The 8,032-nt window shown below is 47.6% G+C and overlaps 1 protein-coding gene across 1 annotated transcript in view; it reads right to left on the reverse strand.

Annotated features, from left to right (window-relative positions):
* The window catches only part of GPM6A (glycoprotein M6A), a 179,115-nt gene that overhangs the window by 152,733 nt on the left and 18,350 nt on the right, over positions 1–8,032 (reverse strand). The gene's annotated exons all lie outside the window — the stretch shown is intronic.

Genomic DNA, 8,032 nt, shown 5'->3' on the forward strand with positions numbered 1-8,032 from the left:
GGGGGCAGGGGCGGTGGCGGATGGGAATGGGGAGGGAAGGAGCCCAATCATTCTGCAGACACAGGTCAGGAAAACTGACTGAAAACAGCGATGCTCTGTGGGCTGTAGAAATGAATCACAAAATAAGTATAAAATGAACTAATTTCCAAACATCTGGGTGGACGGGGCCTGGGAGTCATGGGGAGTCTATAGTCACATTTTATAATCAGTTATGTCTCCACCTTCCTAATAATACAGTTCAGTGTTCTATCCTGGTGAGAGCTCATGCTACGTAGCCAGCACCGCCTTCATCATCTGAGGGACTGAAGGTTCTCGCTGCATGCCTGCCATTTAATAACCGCTCATGCACCTAGAAATAGTCCTCAACACACAGGGACACACACACACACACACACACACAATCCAGTGACTGCTGCCATTACACAGGTTTACTTAAAATTGGGTAACAGATGAGATGAACACAACATCAAAAAGTTAGGGGACAGCTGCCTGCTATGGCTCCGTTGGTTGAGCGCCGTCCCATACACAGAAAGGTCACCGGCTCAGTTCCCAGGAGGAGGCATGCAGGAAGCAGCAGGCTAATGTTTCTTTCTCTCTCTCTCTCCCTCTCCCTTCCTCTCTTTCTCGAAAATCAATTTAAAAATTTTTTTTTAAGTTAGGGGAAGTTTGGACTGTCCTGGGTCAGTTGCTACTGACAGATGATTATGTGCAAGGAACTCTAAGACTAGTCTTTGCTGCCTTGTGTGACAGCAGATTCAATTATTATCCACACTCCTGGGACACATCCCTGTTTCATCCCCTACCCACCCACCCCCAACACACACACACACAACCCAACCCACACACACACACACACACACACACACACACACACACATCCATACAAAGTTAGGAGAAAGGAACTACTTCAGAGGTAACATAGAGATGGCCCATCACCCATCCAGGGTGGTTTCAGAAAGGGTTTAAATGGAAGAGGGCCCAAAATGCAAATCTCGAGAGTGGATTCTCTGTACTCTTTGACCAACACAACTAACATTAATCAGGAAACTACTGCCAGACACTGTGCTAAGCAAGGCACACATTTCCTCTGTTTAATCCCTATAATGACACTATGAGACAGAAACTATTACCCACATCCCATTTCACAGAGGAGGAAACTGAGGCATGAGAGACTCAGTAGTCTGACCACTGTTACAGCCACCGCGTAGCATCTCTTCTCAACGCCAGAGAATGGCTGCCAAATATTTCTATGCCAAATAGTTCAACGGCACCCCAGCCGATTCTCTTAAGCAGCTCCAATTAAGTCTCGCAGGTTGGCACCAGGGTGTTCTAACTAAACTTTTCTTCTTCTAACAGAGTTGCCAAACTTGAGGTAAGTTTTTCCATGACTTGAATAGAAATGTTTTAAAACTAGAACAGAACTCTCTGCATAGACTGTAGCCACTGTGTGATGAGTCAGATGTGGCTTTGAAATCTTTCAGGTTTCAGGAGCCTCACTCTAAACCCTATTCTACCACAATCCCCTCCCCTAGCAAATTAGAGCGGGATGATCTGAACCTGTTTTAGGACCAAGACGGGAGTCACATTTAAAGAGAAGGTAGTATAAGCCAGGCCACGTACAGCACCCGTGTTTTAAACCTAGACAAGACGCTTCATTTTTTAAAACGGGTCTAGAAATCTCATGTCCCCCTTTTTTCTTTTTCTTTTTTAAATGTATATTTATTGTTGAAAGTATTACAGATGTCCCCCTTTTCCCCCAGTGACCTACCTCCATCCCTCACCGCCGCCCCCCCCCCCACAGGCCTTCACCACTCTACTGTCTGTGTCCATGGGTTATGCACATATGCATATAAGACACTCCACTTTTTTAGGTTCGATCTGTACCAAAAGAAACGAAACTAAGTGACTTCAAGGGTTCCTTCAAATTCTAAAATCCCATCTATAATCCCAAAACATGGCTACATGACAATGTACAAAATCCATTATGTTTAACTACAAAGTTGTTTGAATTTGGGGAAATGATAGTTAACTGCATGATGTAGCTGCTGTCCCATAATTAGGGATAAAAGCAATAATGTGATTTGACACACGCATAGTGTTTAAAGTCCATCATGTAGGCCTGGTAAGCATGTGTGCAAGTGAGTGAGTGTGAGAAGATCAGCACTTGCCAGGGACCTGGGTGGATGGGGGAGGGGTGAGCAGGTGGGCCACGGATCTTCATCCTGTGAGACTATCCCGCGTGATATTAGAAAAGCAGGCCCTTGTCATACCTTTAACAGGACCCATAGGATGTACAACACGAAGAACAAACTCTAATGAAAACTATGGGCTTTAGCTAATGATAATGTACCAATAGCGATTCATCAATTGCAACAAAATGAACTATATCAATGCAAAACGTTGGTAATACCAGAAACTGTGTTGAGATGAGGGGACACATCGGGACTCTGTGTACTTTCTGCTCAGTATGTCTGTAAATCTCAAACTGCTCTAGAAAAAAAGTCCATTAATTTTTAAATAAGTACCACAGAACAGCACACAATGATGTTGTTGAAGATGAGTAATCATTAAGCCTGCAAAATAAAGCTATTAAATTAGTTTTACTTTCAAGGCCAAGTCAGCAATAGCTTTGAGAGATCCTTATTGTTCTTTAAAACACAATGCCTCTGAAATATTCCACTGTGTCTTTCCTTTCTCCTTTTTTTTTCTTTTACATCAAAGAAAACTTTTCCTACCAAAGGGTATTTGGCAGATTCTCTGGAAAACAGACTAGTTTGCCTGCGCACTTTGCCACTTCTCAATAAACAAGCTGGTTTTCTCCGGAAACCTGCTGCTTTGGCTTCTGCACAGGCACAGCTGACCTGGGTTTTAGAAGAGGGAAGGAAACCGCGGGGCGAAGGTCACATCCTCGCTGCGTGAACACGTGCGCTGAGTGGCTGCCCAACACCCTGCAGTGTCAGACACTAAGTACGAAGAACCTCAATGGGGAAAATATGTAAAAAGAAATCAGGGAAAAGGAAGAAAAGGTACTAGTGAACAAGAGCAATAGACTGCAAGGCAGCTCTTGGGTGTGTGTGTGTGCGTGTGTGCGCTTTCACACACGTATCCACTGACGACTATGAATAAAATAAGGAGCTATAAGGGACATAAAGCAAAGGAGTTGGGCCTGGTCCTCTCCCTCTTTGAAAGAAAAATCGCATACATTGGAAGCTTATTCCTTATTCAAATGAGACTCACAGGGCAGCATGCAGGGCCAGGGCGGTGGAGCTCAATGCCGTCCCCAGTGACACGGGGCGGAGAAGGGATCCCACAGACCTATCTTCAAAGCCACTTCCTTGCACTGAAAGGGGGCCGGTTATGAGGCAGGAATAGCGACTCAAAGAAGAACAAGATTTTGCGTCCTTGTGGCCCCTTCTATTCAGACCTGGAAGCTGTGGGAGGTCCATACTCCGCGTGTCAGGCCATGGACTCACCCAGCATCAGCGGATGCTCAGAGCCCACCTTTGTGCCATCAAGGTGCTAGGGCTGCAGCACAGGGAGGGGGCCACACCTTGGTCACATCCTGCCCACGGCCAGCACAGAGCACTCCCGGGACCGCGGGGAAAGTGGCAGATGCAATGCAGCCTCGGTCAGGAAAGTGAGGGGCAGGGCAGGAAGCCTGTTGGCTAGAGCAAGCCGCCTGTCTGCAGAGTCTCCTGCGGGCATTCTCAGCAGCCCGACCTCCCAATACAGAGCATGCCCAGTGCGTCTGCAGCCCTGGCATCTCAGACACGGGGCCAGCCTGGGGCCTGCACAGCCCACCCGCTGCCCAGGCCTGGGAGCCGTTCTCAGAGGCAGCAGGAACCAGCTCTGTCCTGGAAGGGTGCTGGCACCTGCCTTTAGGCTAGCTCTCACCACCACCGAGCAACACCCCCTGAGCCCGATGGATTGTCAGAGCCAGAATCAAATAAGGAACTCAAGTAAGGGCTTGATACGCCTGGTTAGTGTGGGAACATATGCTTTTTAAAGGGGGGACATCTGTAATACTTTCAACAATAAAGATAAATTTTTAAATAATAATAATGCAAAAATAAACAAATAAAATTTCATCTCTTCCATATAAGACCGGGACCAAACACTTTCCTAAGGAATGGCATCCATAACCCCCGTCTCCGATCTTTCCCCTTCCTGCCTTCCTCTCCCCGGCTCCCCCACAGACCCTTCAAGCGGAAACAGAGCAGGTGGAGCTAACAAGAGGACCACGTAGAAAAGGGAAGAAGGTGGGCAGGGTGACACCAGAGAGGGCCCAGGAAAAATGTCGGCCTTGAAGTCTCTGGTCGATTCTTTTATTTGAAAGTAAAGTTTCTGAAATAAAGTATTTCATGTAGTTTTCCAGAAAGTGGAAGTAGGCTGGTGAGGGTGTTGAAATCAACAATAGGAAACGGTGTAGTTTTCCTCTCTTTCAGAGGAAACAAGCAGAGATAAGGATGACATCTGGTGAAAGTGGCGCCCGGGGCTTGAGGCAGTGGGGACAGGGACAGGGACAGCGGCTCCTTGAGCCTCACTGCCCAGGCCTCGCCGAGCCTTGCTCTCCACCGGAGCATCACGCGCAGTGTAACTGACCTCAATTCTCCCACGGCTGCTATTCATCCTGCCCTGCCCCTCACATTATGATTCTCTGCACACACTTTGCTCCTCGTCGGCCCCTTGAAAGAACTCCAGCTTCGCTCTAAAACTTACGAAACGCCAAATGTTTTTGGACTTGTATCAGATGTAGCTGCTAATGGCAGTAGGACTTTTGCTTTCAATTTTCTTGTGCTGGAAATATATTTAAAAACAATACAACACTCCAGTGTACCTTAATAAAAACCATAAAATGTACAGACAGCCCGCTCAAAGGTGATTTTATTTGCATTACAATGCAAAAGCTCTGGTAATCGCTAAATTCACCCCAGGAACTATTTCTAACAAGACTCACAGGTAGTAACAGCAACAAAAATCTCGACCATGGAATTGCAAAGCTGATCTTAAACACACTTTCACTTGCAAACTGAAAGACCTTACCGGTGACCTGTAAAATTTTATTTGAAATCTTTATTTTGAAAACTGCTAGCTTACATATTTTTTGTTACATTTTTATTGATTTCAGAGAGGAAGGGAGAAGGAGCAAGAGCTAGAAACATCAATGATGAGAGAGAATCATTGATCAGCTGCCTCCTGCACGCCCCGCACGGGTATGGAGCCCGGGCATGTGCCCTGACTGGGAACCAAACCCTGACCTCCTGGTTAATAGGTTGTCGCTCAACCACTGAGCCACGCCGGCCGGTCTAGTTTACATATTTTTTAAATGCCATGGGATTTGTTGAAGATGAATCTGTAAACTGCTTGGTCAGATAAAAGCAAATGGGAAATTTTCTCCCTAGAACCTTCTATAATTTAAGATAGCGGAATGGGTATATGTTGATATGGTCTATGGAGCATGGCAATGATCTACTCAATGTAATGGCTGTGCCTGCAATGGCTGACCTGGTAGCTGTGAGCACACAGCCCTCTCGGGGAGAGGAGACCCTCTGCTGCCTCGCTGCTCACTGGAAAGAGAGTTCATGCTTCCTCACCTCCACTGCTGCCCCTGGGGCCGGGCCCGGCTTCGGGGCCTCAGACCCACACTGTGAAATCAGTAGTTTGCGGCTAGGGTCTCCGAAGACCATGTGCAGCTCTAACAGCTCTCAGGTCCACATGCACAGTCTCTAATCTAACATCTGGAGAGAATGCTCCTTGGTAACAGGGAGAAAATAGCAGTCTAGGACCGGCCCGTTCTCTTTGTTCTGGCCTTTTTTTTTTCTTGCGCGTGCTGACGCCTCCCCATGGCTTAGTCTTACTTTGTGTGGTTTGATGCACCCTTTTCCGTTCTTCAGAGCCTCGCCCAAAGCTTCCCACTGGGGTAGGGAGACTGAGTCTCTCCGCTCTCTGCGCTGGGAAGGCAGCTATCTGTGAGCCCTTATCACGCACAGCTCATCTGGAGTCGTTAGATCATATCTGGGCAGCAGCTGTGCTGGGCACAGCGTGTGGGCATGACCTGTCCCTTGAAGGAGTGGACGATCACATGGCTATCATCTCTGACCACGGGCAGCACTACTACAAGGCTGTGTCCATGAGAACAAAATGTGTGCATGGCAGTTCCTTCCCATCTCAAAAAGGCGGGAACGTGTGGAGGCAGATGGTTAATCAATGACTTAGCTTTGCAGACGCAGCAGCTTCCTGGTCAGGCCACGGCTGACAGCATGACCACTGGGCCCTTCGGCCCTGTGTCTACTCCAGGCCTTCCCACCGCACCCCCCAGGAGGCCCACAGCGAGGAGAAGCTTGTTCTCAGAGGCACAGTGTGATGCAAGACGCGAGGGGGCTTTCATCCCATCCCAGGATGAGCGCCACGGACCTGGACCACGTGGCTTTGCTGACGGTGGGTTTTCAGTGGGGCCCATCTTACTGAAGCTGAGACTCCTTTGATGTGAACAAATTAAAAATGTGCAGAAAGTGTACAGACTGTCATAGGCAACATGAGGTAATTAAGAGAGTCAACTAAATAATTAAAATCGCTTCCAACTCGATCATACCTGCTAATGAGATCCTGGGACCAGGTAAATAACTAAAATGCTCCGTGAATCCCACACCACACTGTGACTGTTCACTGCCCTGAGAAGAATTGCTAAGCATCCTCCAGGACAGAGGCTCTGGAAGAACCTGAAAGAGATCCCGTCAGCTCCTCCTCCGCCCCTGGGGGAGGTGCTAATGAGCAGCCAAATGACTGGGGGCTGGGAAGTTGGAGGGAGCGTCCCGAACTATTGTCCTCCTGTTCAGTCACCATCACCTCTACTGTCTGTTTTGGAAACAACCTGCTGAGCAGACCTTTCTTCTGTTTAGCCTCTTTCAGACCCACCTGCCCAATGCTCTCTAGGTGACATTTGAGAAGAAACATGACAAGGTCAACTGTTTAAAATCACCCAGTGGCCTCCATGCTGTTCTTAGGAAGAAACTGAAACTTCTCAACGGGAACCCCAGGCCGTGCATCATGTCTCCCCCAGACATCTCTGCTGACACCCTTCCTTTAGTTCCACTCTGAATCTCCGCGCTCCCTGAGGCCCACCATCTCTCCACCCCCACTCCCAGCTCTGGGCCACTTCAGAGCACTCCAGTTCCTGCCGCATCCCCTGCCCCTCGTGCCTCACAGGACTGGAGGGTGGGCTCTGCGAGGCGGCTGCTGGTCCAGGCCACTCGTGTTGCGTGAGTCTGTCCAACTCAGAGCTGAAGTAGTAGCAGGCTAAAATCCAGTTCTCCAAGATCTCTCTCTCTCTCTCTCTCTCTCTCTCTCTCTCTCTCTCTCTCTCTCTCTCTTTCTCTCTAGTAAAAGAGCCCACATTTTGAGTTCCATCTGCCAGAACATTTGTCTTCAATCCAACCTGACTGAGTAATAAGGGCTATTTATTTACTGGACCTGTTGAACACCCTGGCCTGAGCTGTAGTTTTCCACCTGTTCTTCTCCCCCATAGTTTATGCATATCTGACATCACTAAACATGCTTGTCATCATCATGGAGATACTTCCAGTGCCTAGCACAGTGCCTGGCAAATAGTAGGTATGTAGCGGGCACTCAATCAGTATTTATTTAGTGAGAAAATGAACAAACAACCAGAACAATAAAAATCCAGCTTTCTCAGAACTGCATTAATGCTTCTAGAATTTCCATTCTTACCGCTCCCCGGCTAACTCTTTAGAAATAAACACTTAAAACGTATATTAAAACCTTCATATTTCTTAATCTCTTAATTTAGTATTTGCACTTACTCTATCATAGGTTAACATTTGCTTTTTAAAGTATATTTTATTGATTTTTTACAGAGGAAGGGAGAGGGGTAGGGAGCTAGAAACATAGATGAGAGAGAAACATTGATCAGCTGCCTCCTGCACACCTCCTATACTGGGGATGTGCCCACAACCAAGGTACATGAACTTGACAGGAATCGAACCTGGGACCTTTCAGTCCACAGGCCAACACT

The sequence above is a fragment of the Myotis davidii genome, unplaced genomic scaffold, assembly GCF_000327345.1.
Source record: "Myotis davidii unplaced genomic scaffold, ASM32734v1 scaffold184, whole genome shotgun sequence".
Classification (NCBI taxonomy): domain Eukaryota; kingdom Metazoa; phylum Chordata; class Mammalia; order Chiroptera; family Vespertilionidae; genus Myotis; species Myotis davidii.